The 12506-nt window shown below is 39.3% G+C and overlaps 1 protein-coding gene across 4 annotated transcripts in view; it reads left to right on the top strand.

Moving 5' to 3' along the window:
* Positions 1-12506, top strand: part of ZBTB20 (zinc finger and BTB domain containing 20) — a 444040-nt gene that overhangs the window by 323756 nt on the left and 107778 nt on the right. For all 4 annotated transcript variants that reach the window (XM_031056601.1, XM_031056598.1, XM_031056600.1 and 1 more), the window contains exon 6: positions 4558-4613. The gene's annotated coding sequence lies outside the window, so the exon portion shown is untranslated. The remainder of the gene's footprint in view (positions 1-4557; positions 4614-12506) is intronic.

The following is a 12506-nucleotide window of genomic DNA, read 5'->3' as shown; positions in this document are numbered from 1 at the left end:
GCCTTTTGGACCACGTCTGTGGTGTGACACAGTGCTGGTGTCATTATCAGTCCCCAGGCAGACACCAATGTGCACTGAAGCCTGTTAATACAGGTCACTGAAATTCCAGATATTTTGACTGCTACAGAAGGTGGTCACTTCAAGTAGCATGAGCACAGAGACAAAAAAACAAGGGGGAACTTGAGGGTCATTTTCCTCTCTACATTGCCATGTTGCTTCTCCTGATGTGGCCCCTTACCTGGCGTGTGACATTAGTGGCTAAGGTGTTGTCATATTTCTGGTATGCTAACATAACATTTGACTGCCTTCCTCTGCATTCTTGTAATTAACTCCTAATATTAAAGCAGTTTCTATCTCTAGATTCCTCAGCAAGCTGATTGAAAGGCGATTTAATTGCACAGCATTGCCAAGAAACATGTTAGGTGATTGCTGGCTGTAGTAACAAGTAATGTGAAGGTAATAGAAGGTATCACAGGGACTAAGATTTTGCTGGCCATTAGCAGAGGTGACTTCAAAAAGCAGATGATAATTAGTATAGATTTCACTGAGCCAAGTTTCCATCTGTTGCTAGTCACTGGATTTTGAGCTGTTCTCCTATTAAATATTTGCATGTATGTTCCTGGATTCTCGGTGGAAAGGACACTTAGGGGGAAAGGGTATAAATCAACAAATAACTGTGTAACCTGCAGAAATATAAATCTATGTAGATTAATCCATGGTTCCTAAACTGCGTACTAGATTGTAATTCAATCAAAGGGTTGGGGTCGTGTGACGTTTATGAACATTTATGGATGGTATAAGCTCTCAGATTAAATGTCAAACCTGGTATTCAGTTTAGAATCATGTATTATTGTTATTCATTAATATATAAAAACAACAATTATATCCACTAAAATCCTCAATTTAATTTTGCAGTAATCTGTCTCTGCTGTGTCAGAGATGTAGTGCAGTCTCTTTGCCCCCTCAGATAATTTAAAGGGCTCCACTGAATTTCAGCCCAGTCTGCTCTTTCCCCCCAGCATGGCACTGGCTCTGTTTGGCCCCCTCTGAACTGAGGAATTCTCTAGTAAATTATTTTCTTTCTTTTCCACTGAGATTAAATTTTAGTTTTCATACTGAGCAGGTGTAGTGCACCCAGAAGGGGAGGAGAGGCAAAACTCTGGATCTTAGATCCAGTTTACTGAGTATATTACACATGATAAAGCTGTACCCCTCGCTGGCTCTGTATCAGTAAAGGGTGAAAATGCTTTGAGGCAAAACAGTCATTTTAGGATTATCTGAATTTGTTGTCAGTTCTTCTTCTTCCCAGTCTGGGGCTAAAGGACTAACATTCCTCACCTTGGTGTGCTGCATTGCATCAGAGAGATCCTAAATCACTTTGCAAAAATGGAGCAGAATCGCTGTCCCAATTTACTGCTAAGAAGGCACTTGAAGCAGGTTAACTCAAGCCACTTAATGAATAAAGTGTAAGAGGCAACTGAATGCCAATTGCAGAAATTACTTTGGCACCTAAGATGTTAGTGTTGTTGAAAGGAAGCAATGCTTAAGCTAACAAAGGTAATATATTTCATCACAGTTTACAGCCAAAATTTTACTGACTTTCAGTGGACTTCCAACATGACTGCCTCAGTCACTTTTGAAAATTGAGGTTAGCATCATAAATCTATTGTCTGCTTATATAATGTAACTCATACCGCTGGTTTTCACCATCTTAACTTCCCATAAACAGAAATTCTTCAGTGTTTAGGAACCTTATTCTCATTAAGCTCGGAGGTACTAGATTCCTAAATAGCCTTAACGTGTAGACCTTGCTTGTCTCCTGATCTTTGTGATTTAAATGGAATTTATTCATATAGCAAAGAAAGAGAAAAGGAGAAAAATCTGACCACAGTGAAGCAAGGACAGGTTTAAGATTAGCCCTTGGCTGTTCTGTTCAATGGCCGAAACATCTTCCAAGTAATAATGATTAATTAACACTAGGAATTCAATATTAAAAAAAGATCTGTGGATTCCATTTGTCCATTCCACCAAACAGAGCCATAGTGGGTTGAAAACAAGAGACATAAATAGAGACAGGTAACTATTCTGTTTATAACATAGAGACATGGGAAAAAATGGTCTGCTTTCTTCAACTTCACTTTCTTATGTTGTTATATAATATATGCCTTGAAGAAATCTACTGTGTTAATCTAATGTAATTAGGTTAAATGTCTCTAGTGACCAGCAGTGCCATATGATAAGAAGGTTCACCCCAGCATTTTAATGGTTCAGATTCTGCTCATGGTTTCAATTAAGTCAGCATAATTGCACAAGGCAGTGAGAACAGGATTTGGCCCATTTCTCTCCCACATACGTGTTCTGCAGTTATCTAACCTGGAATGAATCATAGACACATCTTGTTTTTCCAGTTCTTTACAGGGAAAATTTTGTTTTCATATATTTTCTTTTGAACAAAACTGATAATCAAGTGTCCAAACCAGTTGCAATCATTTTTAAAAGTACAGTGTTTCAGTTCTAGTGATTTTGCCGGATTCTGATGTGCAGCTTCTTATTGTGCTTGTCCATGATTACCCTAGAGTTTTAATTAGGCAGGACAATCTTGTTCATTCCTTTGAGCAAATTTGTTGGTAATGTTTGTGTAAGTCATTACTCAGCACCTCCATAATCTCAGGCCATAATTTGTAGAATTCTTTGGCATCCATGTTGTCAAAATTGCATGATGCTTTCCCTTAAGAGACCTTGTTTTATGTTGCTTATAACAGAGCCAAACTCTAACCTCAGCCTAAAATTTTCCATTCTGTGTTTTTTATTCTCCATACTGGATGCCTCCCACTTTTTTTTTCCTTTTTTTTTTCAACTCTGGGACTCTAAGGCACATTCTTTGGCTCAGGCCTCTTGTCTCAGGTTCTTCCCTGGTTTGTAGCTCACTGTGCCATCTGCCCAAAACTCTGAAAGAAATACTTCCCAACTACCAGCCCCTAACAGTGCTTCACTATCATCTACTACAGATGAGTCCATAGGCTTCCATGGTTAAGTCTTCAGGAGAAGTGCAAGAGGAAAATAAGGGGTATGTGCTTAGGAAAGGAGATTTTTCTCCACCAGGAGAACTTCCCTGTTACAGTTCATCAGAATGATAGATTCTTGAAAGCAAGATAGTGACCTTCTCTTCATCAGCTTGATCTTGCCCTTCCTTTCATTTTATGTCATTTCAGCTTTTCTGTCTGTGCAGAATCCATCCTGCCTTCTGTCTCATGCAAATCTTCCTTACATGTGGGAGCAGTCTGCTCCTTTAAAGAGAAATTTGCTGTTAAAAGGGCCTCTCTGGGTGGCCTGTCCAAAAGATGCTATAGGCATCTTGTTTCCTGCCCTGCAGTTTTTAGGATTGTCTCTGCTCTTTGCTGTATTTTCTTCGCCTCCCTTGCAAACCAAGCACTGGATTTGTACACATGCTTTCTCTCACACTCTTCTCTACCAGGACCATAATTCCCACAAATTGTAGCTACAACTCTGAACAGATTTTCTGCCTGCCTTCCCTCTGTCTCTCTCCTGTGAAAGCTCCTCACTTTCCCTTCACTCTCTTAACTCAGGTTTATATCTCTCTGAGTTTTTTCAATGGTCGTTTTCCACTGTGCTCCTGGTCCCCTGATAACAATCTTCTGGAGAGCACTGTCTGGCCTGACTACCCACATTTTTTTCAGCTTGGCAAAGGGAAGGGGAGACAGGACTGATTTGTAGCTTTGAACATTTGGGGAGCATCTGCCTTTGTTTTCTGTGTCCAACAGGAGTGTGTCTTCTTGTTACAATTCAGAGCATCAGGCTTTGATTAATTTTGTTTATTGCTTCATCCCAGGTTATTATGTTTTGGAAATAAATATGGAAATAAATATGTTGGCAGTACAGCTTAGATACTCCACAGAGTAGACCTGTAGTCTACCAGAAGTTTGCAAACCTTTAGCCATTCCAGTTTCATGCACTCGTTTTTTTCTTAGGGGTCTCAGGGTAACAAATCAATCAAGTCCAAGATACTGTGTTGACAGAAGGAACTAAGACAACACAATTTTTCTGTGCAGCTATCAGCTGTAATGTAAGCATTCTCAGCCCTAATAATAAGTCTAACCCCTCTTCTGTGAAGGTCAGGATCAAGAAGGCGAGTTCTGTTTCAGAGTCCTGTATCATCTGGCATGACTGCTAAGAAGGATGCCTTTCAAATCTGGCAGTGTTTTTGTGATAAGAGCATTTGTCCATAGGAGCCACAAGCCTATTTCACGGAGACTGTTGAACAGCCACCAGAGGATATTTAGTCTCTGCTGGCCTGGAATTATCCCAGGACTGAAAAGCTCCTCAGCCATTACCAGTTTTCTCAGCTACATGGCTCTGGGGTCAGGTAGTTTCAAAACTTCCAAGATCTATGTTTGTGAATTTAAATTTTTTTTTCCTGTCCTGTGGGAATTGCCACCATCTGTAAATCTCCTTGATCCCTGTTTTCTATTGTTACATTGGTATCATTTAGTGTGTTTATTAACAATTTGATTTCCTTTTTTCTTTCTCTCTTCTCAGATCACTCACAATCAGTTTGTGGCCTTTCTCTGGAGGAACCTTTCCTTGTCTCTTGTGTAAGTATTTATAACATTTTATACTTTTCATTGATATATGTTGTGCCTTTTCTTGAAGTTCCATCAAAGTCAGCGCGGGACCTCTGTTGCTTACCATAGTCACAGGACTCAATACTGAATTTTTATTTCAATGCAGTCCAAGATTTTAATGCAGTGTCACCTTATGGGACTCAGATTTTAGTTCAGTGACATTGTGTGATTGATTTATCTGGAATTTATATGTGCATTTCTGGATGACAATATGGAAGATTTCTGTTTGTGTGTGGGGATATACATGTTCTGATGGACATTATGCTGTTGTGTTCTAGTTCAGAATGAAATATTAAGTATTCCATGCTGTGCAAGTGCAAAACAAATACTGAGAACAGTCAACTAGCATTGCAACCTGTCCATGATGAAGTTTGACCCTGTGGTGAGGGACGCTTCCTTATGCAGTCTTGGCTGCTCTCTGAACTGCTCTTCTTATCTGAGTAGATTAAATGTGCTGTATTCTTATTGACATCCAACAGTATCAGGATTAAAGATCTATCAGCGATTTCTTGGCAAAGTGTTATGCAGGATTCTTTTCTCACCTAGTCACATTCACTTGAGGTTGGCTGCTGCTCTGTAGGTTGGTGATTTGCTGACCTTTCTAACTGAAGAAAATACTATGTTTATCCAGATAATTGTGTTTTCAAGACCCAGAACAGGAAGAATTAATTTTTTCATGGTTTAAGTTTTGTTTTTTTCCTTTTTGGGGGCAATAAAGGATGGAGCCTTTGGGAGTGTTTGTTTGTTATCATTTGAGTTTTAATTTTGTTAGGTTCTGACACACGATGGTTTTGCGCATTTGGAACAAAACCTCACATTTTTCTGGGATTCCTTCATACATATTGGCAGTGAAATCTAGTGCTTTTGAAACAGTGACTCTTCTTGTTGAAATATAAGGGGAAATATAGCACTACCACTTCATAATATTTACTATAGTTAAGTAAAGACAGACCAAAGTTTTCCAAGTGTCCACCAGCATTTTAAGCCACTGTTTTGGGATGTCCAAGCTGAAGCTATTTAGTGAATGCCAAAAATAATGAAGACTTTTAAATTTAGGTTTAGAACTCCACGTCCAAATATACCTGGACTTTGTGTTACTTCAGATCTCTACTTTGCAATTTAAATTCATGTCTCCTACCTGTTCAGAGAGAAAAGTAGATGACTGTTAAAATGCTGCCTGGAATTAAAAAAAAACCAGCGCAGTAAGAGAAATTGCTCTTTCATATTGGGGGAGGGGGGGATTAAACCTGCAAATCTGTAAATTTATGGTCAAGTTGTGTTTTGATTGTTGGGATTTCTTTAAAGAGATGTGAATGTGCAAATGGACATTCATGATTTTTTCAAGGTGCTGGCTGAAACCACGAAAGAGCTTTCTTTTCCCAATACTAGACCTAAAATATGTGGCTTTAACATTTAAAGTTGACCCACTACTTTTGCATTGCAGAAGGAAATGGCATGCTGCCTTCTCCCCCACCCTGTGGACAAAAAGAGGAGATTTGTTGCAGTGTCTGCAAAAGGTGGTATGACAGTGCCAGCTCCCAAGGAGACGTATTTGAGTTGACCTATCATGCCTACGGTGTCCCCATATTTCTTTCCCTTCTCCTTTGCCTTTCATTATAAGGTGTCCCAAATCTGTAATTTACAACATGCTGCTCCAGGTTTGCTCTGATATATTTGCTACAAATAAGTAGGAGCCTATGCGTGTCCATAGCTGCCCGTGGCGGTGTCAGGCCTGCGAGATGAGGGGAGCAGAGGCGCCCACAGAATGCAACGCGGCTTATGTCTAATGTGACATTTATTTGACTCAGAAAGGCAATTGATTAAAGGCCCATCGGACCTTTGCCATCATGCATTATGTATTTATCCAGCAGGGGCAGTTTATAACGGCCCCTGACAAATCCTATTACTTTTGTTGCAGTACTTCATAATATCAATAAAAAGCATTAATGATACTCAGGAACGGGAAGCGTTAACACAGCTTGTGTTAACACTTCCCACAGCAGTGGCAAAACCAGTTATGTCTGTGGCAGACACCACGTGCCTTCAACATTTGCACAATGGCACCAGTTTAACATGGTTCTAACTCTGCCGGGCAAGGCAGTTAGGTGGAAGCAGCAAGCTGGCTTCACGATAAGTAGGCATGTGGAAACCTGGAGCTGAAATCCCTCTTTGACGGTGCTTTGCTGTGTGACCATGCATTTGTTGTTTCCTGTCTGGCTGCCTTTGTTTCTTGACATGTAGGATTAGAATCACGTGGTCTCTTTCTTCTTTAGGTCTGGCTTATTCCACAGCCAAGAAGGGCTTCTTGGTGCTCTCCTATTCCTAAATTAGCAACCTCCAAAGGAGCCTTACTATACCTCAGGCATGTCTTTTCCTGTACTGGCCTTCTCCTTTCTCTCTGGAAGGCAGATCCTTCAGGCCATTGATAGTCTGGGTTCTTTTTGGTAGCAGAAATAGTGTAAATGGGATGTTTTTACATTAGAAGCTGTTAATGGTACCTGACAAGCATGTTCCTGATCTAAAGTGATTTGTTCTGCCCTCTCTCTCAGTGTCCAGCACTGGGCTCTCTTTTCATATCCCTTCCCACAACTTGCTGCTGATTCAGTATTCATCCTTCTCCCAGATGTTACATACACATCCGCCTAATTATATGGCATCAGGGTTTTGGAGGTGGAAGGATTTCATAGATCTCCCCTCCAAACTCTATTCCCACTTGAGAGGAATACAGTTGATCTCTACTCCCCTTGAATGTCCTCAGGACTTCGAGAGACACAGGTATATTCTTTGTCAAAATCATTCTTTTCATGGAAAAAGTCTTCCAACCAGCCTGTAGCAGTATGGACATTACTGAGGTGCTTTACAGGAGGAGATTCAGCTACAGAGGATAAATAGTGACAGCAGGACACTTCTTTAACTTGCAGAGCACTACCTGTTCAGATGGAACCCATACAAAATTGAAAAGTTACCTGCTGTTAGCGTTGGTAAATGCAAATCAGAAGTGTACCAAAGTCATCCAGATACAAGGAAGTTGCAGGACGTGTTAACATAATTCTATGGATATCTGTCCATCTTGTTTAAATAAATTTCTGATGTAACTAGGTTGTACTGAGCTCCAGCATCATTCCTATCAGAGTGAGCGCTGATTCTAATTCTTGTTACTTGACATCCTGGTTTAAAAAAGGAAAAAAAAAAAGGAAAAAGAAAAGAAGGGAAAAAGTTCAAAAAAGTGCAATTTATTCCCCAGCTTCATGAAGACGTATTTGGTCAAGTAATGATGACCTAAGGGAAGCTGAGAGGCATCTTACTGATCTCATCATAGTTATGAGAACCATCCATCATATGGTCAGTGATTTGTATGTCAAAAGACACCCAGCAGTATTCCAGCCTGCCAGTAGCCGGTTTCTGAGAATCCTTATTGACTTTATCAGACGTGATGATGCCCAAATAGTCTTTGATATCTATGTATATGTCCCTGCTTTGGTACTTGTTCACCACCAAACTGTCATCTGTTACCACTCTGGACCCTTATCATCAAATAGCAGCTAATTAGCCCCCTCTGAATCCCGTTATCTGGTTCTGTGCTTAGTATTGCTTTGCAGATGAGGAACAACAGTGATTGCTACATCAGGAACAGGGAGGAGGCATCTTTTTCTGTTCTCAGGTTTCTTAAGAAGCTCTCCCTTACTTGAGAAGAGGATAATAACCTCCAGGTCAAGCTTATTCATGAATCAGAAATGAACATTTGCAATATGCCAAAAAAGTCTACATGCAATAAACCTTATGTTTACAACAGCTTTCAAGAGTTAGCATTTTTCAAGAATTATCATAATTAATGTAATAAATAGACATGTAAATTATCCAGAAGAATCAGTTGATCTGCTTCTGAAAATAAGGAGGTTTAGGAAGGGAATGGTCACCTAAACAGCAGTCTGACACAAGAAAGGAATATTTTTTCCCCGGCTATTACATGTCTCCTGAAGGGAAGGGAATGTTCCAAAAAAGAAAACAACATGGGCAGAGGCAAATGCGAGAAATGGTGAAACAGCCTCAAAATGGCAGCAGAGCTGAAATTATACTCTGGTGTATTTATAGAAATGTAACTGTACAACCAAGACTACACCTTGGGATGAATGTCCCTGAGCAGTGCCACAATTTTTTTTTACTCTTTATCTGAAGATGTAGCCATCAAATAAGCTTAAGCAATAGATGTGCATGGGAAAAGACCCTCATTATTTAAAACAAATCTGTCAAAGCTCACAGGTTTGTTTTAAAACATCTATCATAAAAATAGACCAAATGTCCAGAAAACTCAAGATGTAGCCAGATTTACAAAAAGAGGCAGAATTTGGTCTCAGTTTTTCATTCAAGCATTAATTTAAGTGTTGGCATTCAAATTGTTTAGCAAGTAATAAAGACTGCACATAGCTGTGAAGTTGATGTGTGGATTACAGTAGAGGCATGTGTGCAACCTGCCTTCTAATTGCAATACCTACAATATATCCACTGGTGCTGGATGAGATTGAACTCAAGATTGGACAGCATGACAGCTGAAAATGTCACACCTTTCTGCCATTATGCATACTAGCAATCTCTTTGTTCTGAGTTATTTTTCATTTACTTAGAGTGATATAATGCATTGAGTGTTAACTCGTTTGAATTACACAGTACAGCAGGAAAAATAATGGACTTTAAGTAGATAGTTATAGGAGCATAATATTTTTGGTTTAACCAAAAAAAGGAGACAGAGAGGAAATGGAGTTGTTCAATGCACTTTTACCCCACACTGGCATAATTTAATATATTTGGATGGAAAAGACCACCTTTCTGAAGCAGTAGCAGCATTTCCTACAGCAGTTTGAATGTCAACCATCAAAATATTAAGACAACCAGTTTGTTAGGTCAAAGTCACTGTGCAAAATGGAAACAACTACAGAGCGAGGCAGAGCTTCTCAGAGTTTGCTTTGTAGTTATGGTAAATTATCTTCCAGCTTTGGCAAGCCCACTGCTCTTCTACAGCTGTATCACCAAATGTATTTTTCTCATCTGAGCTTTCTTGTGAGTCCTTCTCCTGGTGCAGAAATCCTCTCTGCACTCTGCTTTATCATCATGTTGTGCATCTGCCTCCATCCAATGTATACACCAGATACTGAGTAAAAATGGTACCAAGAACAAGTTGGGCAGGAGGAGTGGTTGTTACAAAACAACATCCAGAAATTGGATGTTTCCCAAAATTCACCTTCTGATCAAGACATTGTAGATTTGTCTATTGAAGCTGGCAGTGAGACATGAATACTCAGGGAGGTCCAAGTGCCTGCCCATGTTCATGCTGAATGTCCTATGTGTGAGACGCCACAATGGAAAATGAGCTTGTAAGAGGATTTCCTTCATCTTCTTTTCCTCTCTACCACTCCCACTTAAAAAAGAAGCAAATCATCTGCCATGTAGATGTGTGCCATTACACAGGTGCACGTGTCAAAACACATGTGAATAATCTTCAGGCTGTGCTTTGTGAAGGCTGTTTTGCTTCTTGGTGGGAACGGGAACTCTTAGACATTAAAGATCACAGTGTATTGAAAAATAATGATTCCTTCCTCTGAAGTTCTTGTTCAGCTTGAAGCTTTCCATCATTTTGGATAATATCATGCTGCATATGGTTCACAAATTCAGCCCCCCAGCTAATACTTTCATTTCATGTGTTTGCATGCCCAAAATATTAGATTTTTGCGCACCACCAAAAGCAAATGCTTTTGGATCTGAATAGATCTTGCTCTCTCCCATTCCATCGTACTGAGTTTTAATTTTAATAGAATAGCTGTATCAGTTTTCTGAATTATGTTTTCTAATGTTTTAGCTTCTTAAGCATACTCTAAACAGCTTGAATTTTCAAGGACAAAATTGAAATCCCAACTTCAAATAGCATGCAATTTAGAAGTATTCGTGCTTCACCCAATCACCAAAGTAAGGATCAGTTGCAACATTTGGATCTGGGTGTGTATTTAAATTTCATATTTGTCCGTGTTCACTTATCCTGGATGTCTGTAAAGAGATTAATTGCTTTTCAATTTTTGCAGTAAATCCACTTCTACATAAAAGACCAAAAATAATTTGCAGCATTCTGGATCTGCAATATGCACTGAAGGTTGTAAAGGAGAGCTACTATGTGTGATCAGCATATAACCAGCTCTGAAGAATGAAGGTTTTTCAAGAGTTCTTCAATTTTTGCTTTTAAAAAATCTTTTACATTTTGAGGTTTAGGGCAAATTTCTTAAGTGAATGTCTGTGCATTCTTAACATGGTCCAGTCATGACATTAAATACTTAAATTCTGCCACAGAAGGCTAAAACAAAAATGCAGTTTCTCTTCCAGTGAACTTTAATGGAAAGGTAGCAATTTTAGTCACTCAAATACCTGCAGACTGAAAAATGCCTCAGGGAAGAGTGTCAAAAATCCTGGTTTTTCTTAACTTGTTGGCAAATCTTTTATTGTGGAGCCTGCAATTTAATCTCACGTTGATACTGTGACTTCTGTGGCAATGTCTTCACCTTCCATCCTGCCTTGTGCCAGTGCAACATTGCCACTCTGCTAGTGGGCAGCCCAGCTTTTCCTACTGCAGGTATTTCCAAAGTGTCATAGCCTAACTGGATTTAGAAAAGTGTGTAGTGTGTTCAGGGAGAAGCAATGCTTTTTTATGTGCTTCTGATCACCAAATATTTCTCCTCCATATCTTACTCCAGCAGTGTTTTCTTGGGAGGCAGAGTCCAGAATTCAAAGGCATTCAGCAAGATTTTGTAGATGAATGGGCATTCTGTTCTGGGAATAAGAATATTTTAAAAGCACAAAGATGAACTAGATATTTAATTAAACTGTACAAGTAAACTGCTGAGAGAGTTGCAACATCTCGGAACATCCCAAAGAACTGAGACAGAGAAATAACACTTGAACATTACAGGTGAATGAGAGCTAAATGTTGCTAATGAGCAATATGTTCTTAATGAGCAATTTATTGGTATTGATTGATCCTTTTATAGCTGCTAAGCATGCCCCACTTTTTCCTAATCTGGGCCACCTCCCTTTGAGGGGCCATGTAAAGAAATGTTACCTGCTCCACCCAAATCTTATTAGACAGAAACAGCTATTTTATTTACCCAAACAATTGTGGAAGTATAGCCTTCACCTTGCCCAATAATTCTTTCTTCACCACTGCTCAATCTCCCCTTCAGGTAAGCAGTGGCTCACCTTACAATCCTTTTGCAAATCTTGATCTAAACTCATAATTTCCCGTGTGATACTGTATCAAATGCTCTACTGATAAATTAAATATACTGCATTTCCTTTGTCTGGATAATCAGTTACCTTATCAAAGAAAGTTATCAGGTTAGTCTACTACAAACTACCTTTGGCAAACTCATGTTTTGTTTCATCCCATTTTCCATTTACCTACATGTCTTTTCCATTATTTTTTCCTTCAACATTTGCTGCACTCATGCCGTTGAAGCTCCTGATGTTACATCAACATCAAACAGGTGTAAGTGAGATCAGAATAATTTTCAATACGCTGTAGTACAGCCTTGCAAAAGCCTATTCATTCTCATGACTGCAAAAAGCTATGTTCTCATCTGGCAGAAAAGTAAAACATCAATTTTATTTTTCATTGTCATTATAGCAAAGGGCAGGTGGGCTGATTTTGAGCTTTGGCTGGTGAATGTTTGCAATGATGTGCAAAAGGGTTTCTAGAGATAGGATCAGAGACATCTACCTGCACATTAGAGTGCTTGGACACTTGCATTAGAAAAACCTTAATGTATGTATCAGTAATGAAAATCTTAATTAAGAACACTGCATCATTGTCCATGAACACTCTTT

This window comes from Geospiza fortis, unplaced genomic scaffold (assembly GCF_000277835.1).
Source record: "Geospiza fortis unplaced genomic scaffold, GeoFor_1.0 scaffold1, whole genome shotgun sequence".
Lineage (NCBI taxonomy): Eukaryota > Metazoa > Chordata > Aves > Passeriformes > Thraupidae > Geospiza > Geospiza fortis.
The sequence above is the reverse complement of the archived record's forward strand: the minus strand, read 5'-3'. Positions and strand labels throughout refer to the sequence as shown.